Raw genomic sequence first — 16,290 nt, 5'->3', positions numbered from 1 at the left:
TCAAAAGTCCTTGACACCTATATTTGACATTAAACTATACTAGCTATTATATTTCACAAAGTTTACATATTAATATTGAAGCAAATTAAAATAAAATGTATCAGATATTTCTGCCAACAGGAAAAATGTTTTGATTTCCAAGTAGCACCATCCAATTGAGGTCAGGTAGTTGTGGCCGAGTGGTTAAGGCGATGGACTTGAAATCCATTGGGGTTTCCCCGCGCAGGTTCAAATCCTGCCAGCTACGTACTGCTTTTTATGCATGTAGAAAGCTAAGCTCATTTGTCCTTGATAACTTTATTTTCCATGAAACTAAAGTAGCTTTTACATTTCCCAAAGTTTAACTTACTGTAAAAGCTACCAAAAAAGGAAAACATTGATTTTGCACACAGCTTGTCAATGAAACAACATTAAGGTAGTTGTGGCCGAGTGGTTAACGTGATGGACTCAAAATCCATTTGCTTTTCAAGCTGGTTTAAAAACAAAATGCATTCAAGATGAAGAGAATCAAAGCATGTTATGTTTAAGAATTGAGTTCTCAATCTCAGCTTAGCTCACCTACATATATATCCTGTTTTACAATGGACTTCTTTTTAAACCATATAATCTCAGACAGTGTCTTCCTGCATTCTATGTACATGCTTGTGACCTTGTATAAATGTTTCCCAGTGGCAACTTATGCATGCAGATTCTTTCTATCTGGATTTACAGCTGTAGAGATGTAATGAAAGGTAAGAAATAATGTCTGGTTATCAACAAACTATTAATTGTGCAGTGTCAGTTGTTGTAATTCCAAACTTTATTAAGGAATAGACCATAAATTCTCAAACTCAGTCCTCAGGACCCCACACAGTGTATGTTTTGCAGGTAACCCAGCAGGTGCATATGTGTATTAATTACTCTCTGACACATTTTAAAAAGTCCACTTGTGGAGCTAATTATTAACTTGTGGTTCTGCGAGGAGACCTGCAAAACATGCACTGTGTGGGGTTCTGAGAACCGAGTTTGAGAACCTGTGGAATAGACCAATGAAAAACCTAATATATTTTAAATGATTATTATTTGATAAAATGTCCGTAAAATGTACAATACAGTTCATGAGCACTAGTGTTGGCATGGTGTGATGTTAAAGGCTCTGATTTCTAATTAATTTAGTACAAGATCAAAAGTCCTTGACACCTATATTTGACATTAAACTATACTAGCTATTATATTTCACAAAGTTTACATATTAATATTGAAGCAAATTAAAATAAAATGTATCAGATATTTCTGCCAACAGGAAAAATGTTTTGATTTCCAAGTAGCACCATCCAATTGAAGTCAGGTAGTTGTGGCTGAGTGGTTAAGGCGATGGACTTGAAATCCATTGGGGTTTCCCCGCGCAGGTTCAAATCCTGCCAGCTACGTACTGCTTTTTATGCATGTAGAAAGCTAAGCTCATTTGTCCTTGATAACTTTATTTTCCATGAAACTAAAGTAGCTTTTACATTTCCCAAAGTTTAACTTACTGTAAAAGCTACCAAAAAAGGAAAACATTGATTTTGCACACAGCTTGTCAATGAAACAACATTAAGGTAGTTGTGGCCGAGTGGTTAAGGTGATGGACTCAAAATCCATTTGCTTTTCAAGCTGGTTTAAAAACAAAATGCATTCAAGATGAAGAGAATCAAAGCATGTTATGTTTAAGAATTGAGTTCTCAATCTCAGTTTAGCACACCTACATATATATCCTGTTTTACAATGGACTTCTTTTTAAACCATATAATCTCAGACAGTGTCTTCCTGCATTCTGTGTACATGCTTGTGACCTTGTATAAATGTTTCCCAGTGGCAACTTATGCATGCAGATTCTTTCTATCTGGATTTACAGCTGTAGAGATGTAATGAAAGGTAAGAAATAATGTCTGGTTATCAACAAACTATTAATTGTGCAGTGTCAGTTGTTGTAATTCCAAACTTTATTAAGGAATAGACCATAAATTCTCAAACTCAGTCCTCAGGACCCCACACAGTGTATGTTTTGCAGGTAACCCAGCAGGTGCATATGTGTATTAATTACTCACTGACACATTTTAAAAAGTCCACTTGTGGAGCTAATTATTTACTTGTGGTTCTGCGAGGAGACCTGCAAAACATGCACTGTGTGGGGTTCTGAGAACCGAGTTTGAGAACCTGTGGAATAGACCAATGAAAAACCTAATATATTTTAAATGATTATTATTTGATAAAATGTCCGTAAAATGTACAATACAGTTCATGAGCACTAGTGTTGGCATGGTGTGATGTTAAAGGCTTTGATTTCTAATTAATTTAGTACAAGATCAAAAGTCCTTGACACCTATATTTGACATTAAACTATACTAGCTATTATATTTCACAAAGTTTACATATTAATATTGAAGCAAATTAAAATAAAATGTATCAGATATTTCTGCCAACAGGAAAAATGTTTTGATTTCCAAGTAGCACCATCCAATTGATGTCAGGTAGTTGTGGCGATGGACTTGAAATCCATTGGGGTTTCCCCGTGCAGGTTCAAATCCTGCCAGCTACGTACTGCTTTTTATGCATGTAGAAAGCTAAGCTCATTTGTCCTTGATTACTTTATTTTCCATGAAACTAAAGTAGCTTTTACATTTACCACAGTTTAACTTACTGTTAAAGCTACCAAAAAAGGAAAACATTGATTTTGCACACAGCTTGTCAGTGAAACAACATTAAGGTAGTTGTGGCCGAGTGGTTAAGGTGATGGACTCGAAATCCATTTGCTTTTCAGGCTGGTTTAAAAACGAAATGCATTCAAGATGAAGAGAATCAAAGCATGTTATGTTTAAGAATTGAGTTCTCAATCTCAGCTTAGCTCACCTACATATATATCCTGTTTTACAATGGACTTCTTTTTAAACCATATAATCTCAGACAGTGTCTTCCTGCATTCTATGTACATGCTTGTTTGTGACCTTGTATAAATGCTTCTCAGTGGCAACTTGTGCATGCAGATTCTTTCTATCTGGATTTACAGCTGTAGAGATGTAATGAAAGGTAAGAAATAATGTCTGGTAATTAACAAACTATTAATTGTGCAGTGTCAGTTGTTATAATTCCAAACTTTATTAAGGAATGGACCATAGGTTCTCAAACTCAGTTCTCAGGACCCCACACAGTGTATGTTTTGCAGGTAACCCAGCAGGTGCACAGGTGTATTAATTACTCACTGACACATTTTAAAAAGTCCACTTTTGGAGCTAATTATTTACTTGTGGTTCTGCGAGGAGACCTGCAAAACATGCACTGTGTGGGGTTCTGAGAACCGAGTTTGAGAACCTGTGGAATAGACCAATGAAAAACCTAATATATTTTAAATGATTATTATTTGATAAAATGTCCGTAAAATGTACAATACAGTTCATGAGCACTAGTGTTGGCATGGTGTGATGTTAAAGGCTCTGATTTCTAATTAATTTAGTACAAGATCAAAAGTCCTTGACAACTATATTTGACATTAAACTATACTAGCTATTATATTTCACAAAGTTTACATATTAATATTGAAGCAAATTAAAATAAAATGTATCAGATATTTCTGCCAACAGGAAAAATGTTTTGATTTCCAAGTAGCAGCAACCAATTGAGGTCAGGTAGTTGTGGCTGAGTGGTTAAGGTGATGGACTTGAAATCCATCGGGGTTTCCTCACGCGGGTTCAAATCCTGCCAGCTACGTACTGCTTTTTATGCATGTAGAAAGCTAAGCTCATTTGTCCTTGATAACTTTATTTTCCATGAAACTAAAGTAGCTTTTACATTTCCCAAAGTTTAACTTACTGTAAAAGCTACCAAAAAAGGAAAACATTGATTTTGCACACAGCTTGTCAATGAAACAACATTAAGGTAGTTGTGGCCGAGTGGTTAAGGTGATGGACTCAAATTCCATTTGCTTTTCAAGTTGGTTTAAAAACAAAATGCATTCAAGATGAAGAGAATCAAAGCATGTTATGTTTAAGAATTGAGTTCTCAATCTCAGCTTAGCTCACCTACATATATATCCTGTTTTACAATGGACTTCTTTTTAAACCATATAATCTCAGACAGTGTCTTCCTGCATTCTAGGTACATGCTTGTGACCTTGTATAAATGTTTCCCAGTGGCAACTTATGCATGCAGATTCTTTCTATCTGTACTTACAGCTGTAGAGATGTAATGAAAGGTAAGAAATAATGTCTGGTAATCAACAAACTATTAATTGTGCAGTGTCAGTTGTTATAATTCCAAACTTTATTAAGGAATAGACCATAAGTTCTCCAACTCAGTCCTCAGGACCCCACACAGTGTATGTTTTGCAGGTAACCCAGCAGGTGCATAGGTGTATTAATTACTCACTGACACATTTTAAAAAGTCCACTTGTGGAGCTAATTATTTACTTGTGGTTCTGCGAGGAGACCTGCAAAACATGCACTGTGTGGGGTTCTGAGAACCGAGTTTGAGAACCTGTGGAATAGACCAATGAAAAACCTAATATATTTTAAATGATTATTATTTGATAAAATGTCCGTAAAATGTACAATACAGTTCATGAGCACTAGTGTTGGCATGGTGTGATGTTAAAGGCTTTGATTTCTAATTAATTTAGTACAAGATCAAAAGTCCTTGACACCTATATTTGACATTAAACTATACTAGCTATTATATTTCACAAAGTTTACATATTAATATTGAAGCAAATTAAAATAAAATGTATCAGATATTTCTGCCAACAGGAAAAATGTTTTGATTTCCAAGTAGCACCATCCAATTGAGGTCAGGTTGTTGTGGATGAGTGGTTAAGGTGATGGACTTGAAATCCATTGGTGTTTTCACGTGCAGGTTCAAATCCTGCCAGCTACGTACTGCTTTTTATGCATGTAGAAAGCTAAGCTCATTTGTCCTTGATAACTTTATTTTCCATGAGACTAAAGTAGCTTTTACATTTCCCAAAGTTTAACTTACTGTTAAAGCTACCAAAAAAGGAAAACATTGATTTTGCACACAGCTTGTCAGTGAAACAACATTAAGGTAGTTGTGGCCAAGTGGTTAAGGTGATGGACTCGAAATCCATTTGCTTTTCAAGCTGGTTTAAAAACAAAATGCATTCAAGATGAAGAGAATCAAAGCATGTTATGTTTAAGAATTGAGTTCTCAATCTCAGCTTAGCTCACCTACATATATATCCTGTTTTACAATGGACTTCTTTTTAAACCATATAATCTCAGACAGTGTCTTCCTGCATTCTATGTACATTCTTGTGACCTTGTATAAATGTTTCCCAGTGGCAACTTATGCATGCAGATTCTTTCTATCTGGATTTACAGCTGTAGAGATGTAATGAAAGGTAAGAAATAATGTCTGGTTATCAACAAACTATTAATTGTGCAGTGTCAGTTGTTGTAATTCCAAACTTTATTAAGGAATAGACCATAAATTCTCAAACTCAGTCCTCAGGACCCCACACAGTGTATGTTTTGCAGGTAACCCAGCAGGTGCATATGTGTATTAATTACTCACTGACACATTTTAAAAAGTCCACTTGTGGAGCTAATTATTTACTTGTGGTTCTGCGAGGAGACCTGCAAAACATGCACTGTGTGGGGTTCTGAGAACCGAGTTTGAGAACCTGTGGAATAGACCAATGAAAAACCTAATATATTTTAAATGATTATTATTTGATAAAATGTCCGTAAAATGTACAATACAGTTCATGAGCACTAGTGTTGGCATGGTGTGATGTTAAAGGCTCTGATTTCTAATTAATTTAGTACAATATCAAAAGTCCTTGACACCTATATTTGACATTAAACTATACTAGCTATTATATTTCACAAAGTTTACATATTAATATTGAAGCAAATTAAAATAAAATGTATCAGATATTTCTGCCAACAGGAAAAATGTTTTGATTTCCAAGTAGCAGCAACCAATTGAGGTCAGGTAGTTGTGGCCGAGTGGTTAAGGTGATGGACTTGAAATCCATCGGAGTTTCCTCGCACGGGTTCAAATCCTGCCAGCTACGTACTGCTTTTTATGCATGTAGAAAGCTAAGCTCATTTGTCCTTGATAACTTTATTTTCCATTAAACTAAAGTAGCTTTTACATTTCCCAAAGTTTAACTTACTGTAAAAGCTACCAAAAAAGGAAAACATTGATTTTGCACACAGCTTGTCAATGAAACAACATTAAGGTAGTTGTGGCCGAGTGGTTAACGTGATGGACTCAAAATCCATTTGCTTTTCAAGCTGGTTTAAAAACAAAATGCATTCAAGATGAAGAGAATCAAAGCATGTTATGTTTAAGAATTGAGTTCTCAATCTCAGCTTAGCTCACCTACATATATATCCTGTTTTACAATGGACTTCTTTTTAAACCATATAATCTCAGACAGTGTCTTCCTGCATTCTAGGTACATGCTTGTGACCTTGTATAAATGTTTCCCAGTGGCAACTTATGCATGCAGATTCTTTCTATCTGGATTTACAGCTGTAGAGATGTATTGAAAGGTAAGAAATAATGTCTGGTTATCAACAAACTATTAATTGTGCAGTGTCAGTTGTTGTAATTCCAAACTTTATTAAGGAATAGACCATAAATTCTCAAACTCAGTCCTCAGGACCCCACACAGTGTATGTTTTGCAGGTAACCCAGCAGGTGCATATGTGTATTAATTACTCACTGACACATTTTAAAAAGTCCACTTGTGGAGCTAATTATTTACTTGTGGTTCTGCGAGGAGACCTGCAAAACATGCACTGTGTGGGGTTCTGAGAACCGAGTTTGAGAACCTGTGGAATAGACCAATGAAAAACCTAATATATTTTAAATGATTATTATTTGATAAAATGTCCGTAAAATGTACAATACAGTTCATGAGCACTAGTGTTGGCATGGTGTGATGTTAAAGGCTCTGATTTCTAATTAATTTAGTACAATATCAAAAGTCCTTGACACCTATATTTGACATTAAACTATACTAGCTATTATATTTCACAAAGTTTACATATTAATATTGAAGCAAATTAAAATAAAATGTATCAGATATTTCTGCCAACAGGAAAAATGTTTTGATTTCCAAGTAGCAGCAACCAATTGAGGTCAGGTAGTTGTGGCCGAGTGGTTAAGGTGATGGACTTGAAATCCATCGGGGTTTCCTCGCGCGGGTTCAAATCCTGCCAGCTACGTACTGCTTTTTATGCATGTAGAAAGCTAAGCTCATTTGTCCTTGATAACTTTATTTTCCATGAAACTAAAGTAGCTTTTACATTTCCCAAAGTTTAACTTACTGTAAAAGCTACCAAAAAAGGAAAACATTGATTTTGCACACAGCTTGTCAATGAAACAACATTAAGGTAGTTGTGGCCGAGTGGTTAAGGTGATGGACTCAAATTCCATTTGCTTTTCAAGCTGGTTTAAAAACAAAATGCATTCAAGATGAAGAGAATCAAAGCATGTTATGTTTAAGAATTGAGTTCTCAATCTCAGCTTAGCTCACCTACATATATATCCTGTTTTACAATGGACTTCTTTTTAAACCATATAATCTCAGACAGTGTCTTCCTGCATTCTAGGTACATGCTTGTGACCTTGTATAAATGTTTCCCAGTGGCAACTTATGCATGCAGATTCTTTCTATCTGGACTTACAGCTGTAGAGATGTAATGAAAGGTAAGAAATAATGTCTGGTAATCAACAAACTATTACTTGTGCAGTGTCAGTTGTTATAATTCCAAACTTTATTAAGGAATAGACCATAAGTTCTCCAACTCAGTCCTCAGGACCCCACACAGTGTATGTTTTGCAGGTAACCCAGCAGGTGCATAGGTGTATTAATTACTCACTGACACATTTTAAAAAGTCCACTTGTGGAGCTAATTATTTACTTGTGGTTCTGCGAGGAGACCTGCAAAACATGCACTGTGTGGGGTTCTGAGAACCGAGTTTGAGAACCTGTGGAATAGACCAATGAAAAACCTAATATATTTTAAATGATTATTATTTGATAAAATGTCCGTAAAATGTACAATACAGTTCATGAGCACTAGTGTTGGCATGGTGTGATGTTAAAGGCTCTGATTTCTAATTAATTTAGTACAAGATCAAAAGTCCTTGACACCTATATTTGACATTAAACTATACTAGCTATTATATTTCACAAAGTTTACATATTAATATTGAAGCAAATTAAAATAAAATGTATCAGATATTTCTGCCTACAGGAAAAATGTTTTGATTTCCAAGTAGCACCATCCAATTGAGGTCAGGTAGTTGTGGCCGAGTGGTTAAGGCGATGGACTTGAAATCCATTGGGGTTTCCCCGCGCAGGTTCAAATCCTGCCAGCTACGTACTGCTTTTTATGCATGTAGAAAGCTAAGCTCATTTGTCCTTGATAACTTTATTTTCCATGAAACTAAAGTAGCTTTTACATTTCCCAAAGTTTAACTTACTGTAAAAGCTACCAAAAAAGGAAAACATTGATTTTGCACACAGCTTGTCAATGAAACAACATTAAGGTAGTTGTGGCCGAGTGGTTAACGTGATGGACTCAAAATCCATTTGCTTTTCAAGCTGGTTTAAAAACAAAATGCATTCAAGATGAAGAGAATCAAAGCATGTTATGTTTAAGAATTGAGTTCTCAATCTCAGCTTAGCTCACCTACATATATATCCTGTTTTACAATGGACTACTTTTTAAACCATATAATCTCAGACAGTGTCTTCCTGCATTCTATGTACATGCTTGTGACCTTGTATAAATGTTTCCCAGTGGCAACTTGTGCATGCAGATTCTTTCTATCTGGATTTACAGCTGTAGAGATGTAATGAAAGGTAAGAAATAATGTCTGGTTATCAACAAACTATTAATTGTGCAGTGTCAGTTGTTGTAATTCCAAACTTTATTAAGGAATAGACCATAAATTCTCAAACTCAGTCCTCAGGACCCCACACAGTGTATGTTTTGCAGGTAACCCAGCAGGTGCATTTGTGTATTAATTACTCACTGACACATTTTAAAAAGTCCATTTGTGGAGCTAATTATTTACTTGTGGTTCTGCGAGGAGACCTGCAAAACATGCACTGTGTGGGGTTCTGAGAACCGAGTTTGAGAACCTGTGGAATAGACCAATGAAAAACCTAATATATTTTAAATGATTATTATTTGATAAAATGTCCGTAAAATGTACAATACAGTTCATGAGCACTAGTGTTGGCATGGTGTGATGTTAAAGGCTCTGATTTCTAATTAATTTAGTACAAGATCAAAAGTCCTTGACACCTATATTTGACATTAAACTATACTAGCTATTATATTTCACAAAGTTTACATATTAATATTGAAGCAAATTAAAATAAAATGTATCAGATATTTCTGCCAACAGGGAAAATGTTTTGATTTCCAAGTAGCACCATCCAATTGAGGTCAGGTAGTTGTGGCCGAGTGGTTAAGGCGATGGACTTGAAATCCATTGGGGTTTCCCCGCGCAGGTTCAAATCCTGCCAGCTACGGACTGCTTTTTATGCATGTAGAAAGCTAAGCTCATTTGTCCTTGATAACTTTATTTTCCATGAAACTAAAGTAGCTTTTACATTTCCCAAAGTTTAACTTACTGTAAAAGCTACCAAAAAAGGAAAACATTGATTTTGCACACAGCTTGTCAATGAAACAACATTAAGGTAGTTGTGGCCGAGTGGTTAAGGTGATGGACTCAAAATCCATTTGCTTTTCAAGCTGGTTTAAAAACAAAATGCATTCAAGATGAAGAGAATCAAAGCATGTTATGTTTAAGAATTGAGTTCTCAATCTCAGCTTAGCTCACCTACATATATATCCTGTTTTACAATGGACTTCTTTTTAAACCATATAATCTCAGACAGTGTCTTCCTGCATTCTATGTACATGCTTGTGACCTTGTATAAATGTTTCCCAGTGGCAACTTATGCATGCAGATTCTTTCTATCTGGATTTACAGCTGTAGAGATGTAATGAAAGGTAAGAAATAATGTCTGGTTATCAACAAACTATTAATTGTGCAGTGTCAGTTGTTGTAATTCCAAACTTTATTAAGGAATAGACCATAAATTCTCAAACTCAGTCCTCAGGACCCCACACAGTGTATGTTTTGCAGGTAACCCAGCAGGTGCATATGTGTATTAATTACTCACTGACACATTTTAAAAAGTCCACTTGTGGAGCTAATTATTTACTTGTGGTTCTGCGAGGAGACCTGCAAAATATGCACTGTGTGGGGTTCTGAGAACCGAGTTTGAGAACCTGTGGAATAGACCAATGAAAAACCTAATATATTTTAAATGATTATTATTTGATAAAATGTCCGTAAAATGTACAATACAGTTCATGAGCACTAGTGTTGGCATGGTGTGATGTTAAAGGCTCTGATTTCTAATTAATTTAGTACAAGATCAAAAGTCCTTGACACCTATATTTGACATTAAACTATACTAGCTATTATATTTCACAAAGTTTACATATTAATATTGAAGCAAATTAAAATAAAATGTATCAGATATTTCTGCCAACAGGAAAAATGTTTTGATTTCCAAGTAGCACCATCCAATTGAGGTCAGGTAGTTGTGGCCGAGTGGTTAAGGCGATGGACTTGAAATCCATTGGGGTTTCCCCGCGCAGGTTCAAATCCTGCCAGCTACGTACTGCTTTTTATGCATGTAGAAAGCTAAGCTCATTTGTCCTTGATAACTTTATTTTCCATGAAACTAAAGTAGCTTTTACATTTCCCAAAGTTTAACTTACTGTAAAAGCTACCAAAAAAGGAAAACATTGATTTTGCACACAGCTTGTCAATGAAACAACATTAAGGTAGTTGTGGCCGAGTGGTTAACGTGATGGACTCAAAATCCATTTGCTTTTCAAGCTGGTTTAAAAACAAAATGCATTCAAGATGAAGAGAATCAAAGCATGTTATGTTTAAGAATTGAGTTCTCAATCTCAGCTTAGCTCACCTACATATATATCCTGTTTTACAATGGACTTCTTTTTAAACCATATAATCTCAGACAGTGTCTTCCTGCATTCTATGTACATGCTTGTGACCTTGTATAAATGTTTCCCAGTGGCAACTTATGCATGCAGATTCTTTCTATCTGGATTTACAGCTGTAGAGATGTAATGAAAGGTAAGAAATAATGTCTGGTTATCAACAAACTATTAATTGTGCAGTGTCAGTTGTTGTAATTCCAAACTTTATTAAGGAATAGACCATAAATTCTCAAACTCAGTCCTCAGGACCCCACACAGTGTATGTTTTGCAGGTAACCCAGCAGGTGCATATGTGTATTAATTACTCTCTGACACATTTTAAAAAGTCCACTTGTGGAGTTAATTATTTACTTGTGGTTCTGCGAGGAGACCTGCAAAACATGCACTGTGTGGGGTTCTGAGAACCGAGTTTGAGAACCTGTGGAATAGACCAATGAAAAACCTAATATATTTTAAATGATTATTATTTGATAAAATGTCCGTAAAATGTACAATACAGTTCATGAGCACTAGTGTTGGCATGGTGTGATGTTAAAGGCTCTGATTTCTAATTAATTTAGTACAAGATCAAAAGTCCTTGACACCTATATTTGACATTAAACTATACTAGCTATTATATTTCACAAAGTTTACATATTAATATTGAAGCAAATTAAAATAAAATGTATCAGATATTTCTGCCAACAGGGAAAATGTTTTGATTTCCAAGTAGCACCATCCAATTGAGGTCAGGTAGTTGTGGCTGAGTGGTTAAGGCGATGGACTTGAAATCCATTGGGGTTTCCTCGCGCAGGTTCAAATCCTGCCAGCTACGTACTGCTTTTTATGCATGTAGAAAGCTAAGCTCATTTGTCCTTGATTACTTTATTTTCCATGAAACTAAAGTAGCTTTTACATTTACCACAGTTTAACTTACTGTTAAAGCTACCAAAAAAGGAAAACATTGATTTTGCACACAGCTTGTCAGTGAAACAACATTAAGGTAGTTGTGGCCAAGTGGTTAAGGTGATGGACTCGAAATCCATTTGCTTTTCAAGCTGGTTTAAAAACGAAATGCATTCAAGATGAAGAGAATCAAAGCATGTTATGTTTAAGAATTGAGTTCTCAATCTCAGCTTAGCTCACCTACATATATATCCTGTTTTACAATGGACTTCTTTTTAAACCATATAATCTCAGACAGTGTCTTCCTGCATTCTATGTACATGCTTGTTTGTGACCTTGTATAAATGCTTCTCAGTGGCAACTTGTGCATGCAGATTCTTTCTATCTGGATTTACAGCTGTAGAGATGTAATGAAAGGTAAGAAATAATGTCTGGTAATTAACAAACTATTAATTGTGCAGTGTCAGTTGTTATAATTCCAAACTTTATTAAGGAATGGACCATAGGTTCTCAAACTCAGTTCTCAGGACCCCACACAGTGTATGTTTTGCAAGTAACCCAGCAGGTGCACAGGTGTATTAATTACTCACTGACACATTTTAAAAAGTCCACTTGTGAAACTAATTATTTACTTGTGGTTCTGCGAGGAGACCTGCAAAACATGCACTGTGTGGGGTTCTGAGAACCGAGTTTGAGAACCTGTGGAATAGACCAATGAAAAACCTAATATATTTTAAATGATTATTATTTGATAAAATGTCCATAAAATGTACAATACAGTTCATGAGCACTAGTGTTGGCATGGTGTGATGTTAAAGGCTCTGATTTCTAATTAATTTAGTACAAGATCAAAAGTCCTTGACACCTATATTTGACATTAAACTATACTAGCTATTATATTTCACAAAGTTTACATATTAATATTGAAGCAAATTAAAATAAAATGTATCAGATATTTCTGCCACCTGGAAAAATGTTTTGATTTCCAAGTAGCACTATCCAATTGAGGTCAGGTAGTTGTGGCCGAGTGGTTAAGGCGATGGACTTGAAATCCATTGGGGTTTCCCCGCGCAGGTTCAAATCCTGCCAGCTACGTACTGCTTTTTATGCATGTAGAAAGCTAAGCTCATTTGTCCTTGATAACTTTATTTTCCATGAAACTAAAGTAGCTTTTACATTTCCCAAAGTTTAACTTACTGTAAAAGCTACCAAAAAAGGAAAACATTGATTTTGCACACAGCTTGTCAATGAAACAACATTAAGGTAGTTGTGGCCGAGTGGTTAACGTGATGGACTCAAAATCCATTTGCTTTTCAAGCTGGTTTAAAAACAAAATGCATTCAAGATGAAGAGAATCAAAGCATGTTATGTTTAAGAATTGAGTTCTCAATCTCAGCTTAGCTCACCTACATATATATCCTGTTTTACAATGGACTTCTTTTTAAACCATATAATCTCAGACAGTGTCTTCCTGCATTCTATGTACATGCTTGTGACCTTGTATAAATGTTTCCCAGTGGCAACTTATGCATGCAGATTCTTTCTATCTGAATTTACAGCTGTAGAGATGTAATGAAAGGTAAGAAATAATGTCTGGTTATCAACAAACTATTAATTGTGCAGTGTCAGTTGTTGTAATTCCAAACTTTATTAAGGAATAGACCATAAATTCTCAAACTCAGTCCTCAGGACCCCACACAGTGTATGTTTTGCAGGTAACCCAGCAGGTGCATAGGTGTATTAATTACTCACTGACACATTTTAAAAAGTCCACTTGTGGAGCTAATTATTTACTTGTGGTTCTGCGAGGAGACCTGCAAAACATGCACTGTGTGGGGTTCTGAGAACCGAGTTTGAGAACCTGTGGAATAGACCAATGAAAAACCTAATATATTTTAAATGATTATTATTTGATAAAATGTCCGTAAAATGTACAATACAGTTCATGAGCACTAGTGTTGGCATGGTGTGATGTTAAAGGCTCTGATTTCTAATTAATTTAGTACAAGATCAAAAGTCCTTGACACCTATATTTGACATTAAACTATACTAGCTATTATATTTCACAAAGTTTACATATTAATATTGAAGCAAATTAAAATAAAATGTATCAGATATTTCTGCCAACAGGGAAAATGTTTTGATTTCCAAGTAGCACCATCCAATTGAGGTCAGGTAGTTGTGGTTGAGTGGTTAAGGCGATGGACTTGAAATCCATTGGGGTTTCCCCGCGCAGGTTCAAATCCTGCCAGCTAGGTACTGCTTTTTATGCATGTAGAAAGCTAAGCTCATTTGTCCTTGATAACTTTATTTTCCATGAAACTAAAGTAGCTTTTACATTTCCCAAAGTTTAACTTACTGTAAAAGCTACCAAAAAAGGAAAACATTGATTTTGCACACAGCTTGTCAATGAAACAACATTAAGGTAGTTGTGGCCGAGTGGTTAAGGTGATGGACTCAAAATCCATTTGCTTTTCAAGCTGGTTTAAAAACAAAATGCATTCAAGATGAAGAGAATCAAAGCATGTTATGTTTAAGAATTGAGTTCTCAATCTCAGCTTAGCACACCTACATATATATCCTGTTTTACAATGGACTTCTTTTTAAACCATATAATCTCAGACAGTGTCTTCCTGCATTCTATGTACATGCTTGTGACCTTGTATAAATGTTTCCCAGTGGCAACTTATGCATGCAGATTCTTTCTATCTGGATTTACAGCTGTAGAGATGTAATGAAAGGTAAGAAATAATGTCTGGTTATCAACAAACTATTAATTGTGCAGTGTCAGTTGTTGTAATTCCAAACTTTATTAAGGAATAGACCATAAATTCTCAAACTCAGTCCTCAGGACCCCACACAGTGTATGTTTTGCAGGTAACCCAGCAGGTGCATATGTGTATTAATTACTCACTGACACATTTTAAAAAGTCCACTTGTGGAGCTAATTATTTACTTGTGGTTCTGCGAGGAGACCTGCAAAACATGCACTGTGTGGGGTTCTGAGAACCGAGTTTGAGAACCTGTGGAATAGACCAATGAAAAACCTAATATATTTTAAATGATTATTATTTGATAAAATGTCCGTAAAATGTACAATACAGTTCATGAGCACTAGTGTTGGCATGGTGTGATGTTAAAGGCTCTGATTTCTAATTAATTTAGTACAAGATCAAAAGTCCTTGACACCTATATTTGACATTAAACTATACTAGCTATTATATTTCACAAAGTTTACATATTAATATTGAAGCAAATTAAAATAAAATGTATCAGATATTTCTGCCAACAGGGAAAATGTTTTGATTTCCAAGTAGCACCATCCAATTGAGGTCAGGTAGTTGTGGCTGAGTGGTTAAGGCGATGGACTTGAAATCCATTGGGGTTTCCCCGCACAGGTTCAAATCTTGCCAGCTACGTACTGCTTTTTATGCATGTAGAAAGCTAAGCTCATTTGTCCTTGATAACTTTATTTTCCATGAAACTAAAGTAGCTTTTACATTTCCCAAAGTTTAACTTACTGTAAAGCTACCAAAAAAGGAAAACATTGATTTTGCACACAGCTTGTCAATGAAACAACATTAAGGTAGTTGTGGCCGAGTGGTTAAGGTGATGGACTCAAAATCCATTTGCTTTTCAAGCTGGTTTAAAAACAAAATGCATTCAAGATGAAGAGAATCAAAGCATGTTATGTTTAAGAATTGAGTTCTCAATCTCAGCTTAGCACACCTACATATATATCCTGTTTTACAATGGACTTCTTTTTAAACCATATAATCTCAGACAGTGTCTTCCTGCATTCTGTGTACATGCTTGTGACCTTGTATAAATGTTTCCCAGTGGCAACTTATGCATGCAGATTCTTTCTATCTGGACTTACAGCTGTAGAGATGTAATAAAAGGTAAGAAATAATGTCTGGTAATCAACAAACTATTAATTGTGCAGTGTCAGTTGTTATAATTCCAAACTTTATTAAGGAATAGACCATAAGTTCTCCAACTCAGTCCTCAGGACCCCACACAGTGTATGTTTTGCAGGTAACCCAGCAGGTGCATAGGTGTATTAATTACTCACTGACACATTTTAAAAAGTCCACTTGTGGAGCTAATTATTTACTTGTGGTTCTGCGAGGAGACCTGCAAAACATGCACTGTGTGGGGTTCTGAGAACCGAGTTTGAGAACCTGTGGAATAGACCAATGAAAAACCTAATATATTTTAAATGATTATTATTTGATAAAATGTCCGTAAAATGTACAATACAGTTCATGAGCACTAGTGTTGGCATGGTGTGATGTTAAAGGCTTTGATTTCTAATTAATTTAGTACAAGATCAAAAGTCCTTGACACCTATATTTGACA

At 35.4% G+C, this 16,290-nt stretch overlaps 13 non-coding genes across 13 annotated transcripts; all 13 read left to right on the top strand.

Moving 5' to 3' along the window:
• Positions 1-165: 165 nt before the first annotated feature.
• On the top strand, positions 166-247 carry TRNAS-UGA (transfer RNA serine (anticodon UGA)). The gene has a single exon. It is a non-coding gene; the product is annotated as a tRNA-Ser (tRNA).
• Positions 248-1,327: 1,080 nt separating this feature from the next.
• On the top strand, positions 1,328-1,409 carry TRNAS-UGA (transfer RNA serine (anticodon UGA)). The gene has a single exon. It is a non-coding gene; the product is annotated as a tRNA-Ser (tRNA).
• Positions 1,410-3,641: 2,232 nt separating this feature from the next.
• TRNAS-UGA (transfer RNA serine (anticodon UGA)) lies at positions 3,642-3,723 on the top strand. Its single transcript has one exon. It is a non-coding gene; the product is annotated as a tRNA-Ser (tRNA).
• A 1,080-nt stretch (positions 3,724-4,803) lies between these two features.
• On the top strand, positions 4,804-4,885 carry TRNAS-UGA (transfer RNA serine (anticodon UGA)). Its single transcript has one exon. It is a non-coding gene; the product is annotated as a tRNA-Ser (tRNA).
• Positions 4,886-5,965: 1,080 nt separating this feature from the next.
• Positions 5,966-6,047, top strand: TRNAS-UGA (transfer RNA serine (anticodon UGA)). Its single transcript has one exon. It is a non-coding gene; the product is annotated as a tRNA-Ser (tRNA).
• A 1,080-nt stretch (positions 6,048-7,127) lies between these two features.
• On the top strand, positions 7,128-7,209 carry TRNAS-UGA (transfer RNA serine (anticodon UGA)). Its single transcript has one exon. It is a non-coding gene; the product is annotated as a tRNA-Ser (tRNA).
• A 1,080-nt stretch (positions 7,210-8,289) lies between these two features.
• Positions 8,290-8,371, top strand: TRNAS-UGA (transfer RNA serine (anticodon UGA)). Its single transcript has one exon. It is a non-coding gene; the product is annotated as a tRNA-Ser (tRNA).
• A 1,080-nt stretch (positions 8,372-9,451) lies between these two features.
• On the top strand, positions 9,452-9,533 carry TRNAS-UGA (transfer RNA serine (anticodon UGA)). Its single transcript has one exon. It is a non-coding gene; the product is annotated as a tRNA-Ser (tRNA).
• A 1,080-nt stretch (positions 9,534-10,613) lies between these two features.
• On the top strand, positions 10,614-10,695 carry TRNAS-UGA (transfer RNA serine (anticodon UGA)). Its single transcript has one exon. It is a non-coding gene; the product is annotated as a tRNA-Ser (tRNA).
• Positions 10,696-11,775: 1,080 nt separating this feature from the next.
• Positions 11,776-11,857, top strand: TRNAS-UGA (transfer RNA serine (anticodon UGA)). Its single transcript has one exon. It is a non-coding gene; the product is annotated as a tRNA-Ser (tRNA).
• A 1,084-nt stretch (positions 11,858-12,941) lies between these two features.
• TRNAS-UGA (transfer RNA serine (anticodon UGA)) lies at positions 12,942-13,023 on the top strand. The gene has a single exon. It is a non-coding gene; the product is annotated as a tRNA-Ser (tRNA).
• Positions 13,024-14,103: 1,080 nt separating this feature from the next.
• Positions 14,104-14,189, top strand: TRNAS-UGA (transfer RNA serine (anticodon UGA)). Its single transcript has one exon. It is a non-coding gene; the product is annotated as a tRNA-Ser (tRNA).
• Positions 14,190-15,265: 1,076 nt separating this feature from the next.
• Positions 15,266-15,347, top strand: TRNAS-UGA (transfer RNA serine (anticodon UGA)). Its single transcript has one exon. It is a non-coding gene; the product is annotated as a tRNA-Ser (tRNA).
• Positions 15,348-16,290: the final 943 nt, after the last annotated feature.

The sequence above is a fragment of the Pseudophryne corroboree genome, chromosome 11 (genome assembly GCF_028390025.1).
Source record: "Pseudophryne corroboree isolate aPseCor3 chromosome 11, aPseCor3.hap2, whole genome shotgun sequence".
In the NCBI taxonomy this organism is placed as follows: Eukaryota; Metazoa; Chordata; class Amphibia; order Anura; family Myobatrachidae; genus Pseudophryne; species Pseudophryne corroboree.
Note: the sequence above shows the minus strand (reverse complement) of the source record. Positions and strands in the feature narration are given on the sequence as shown.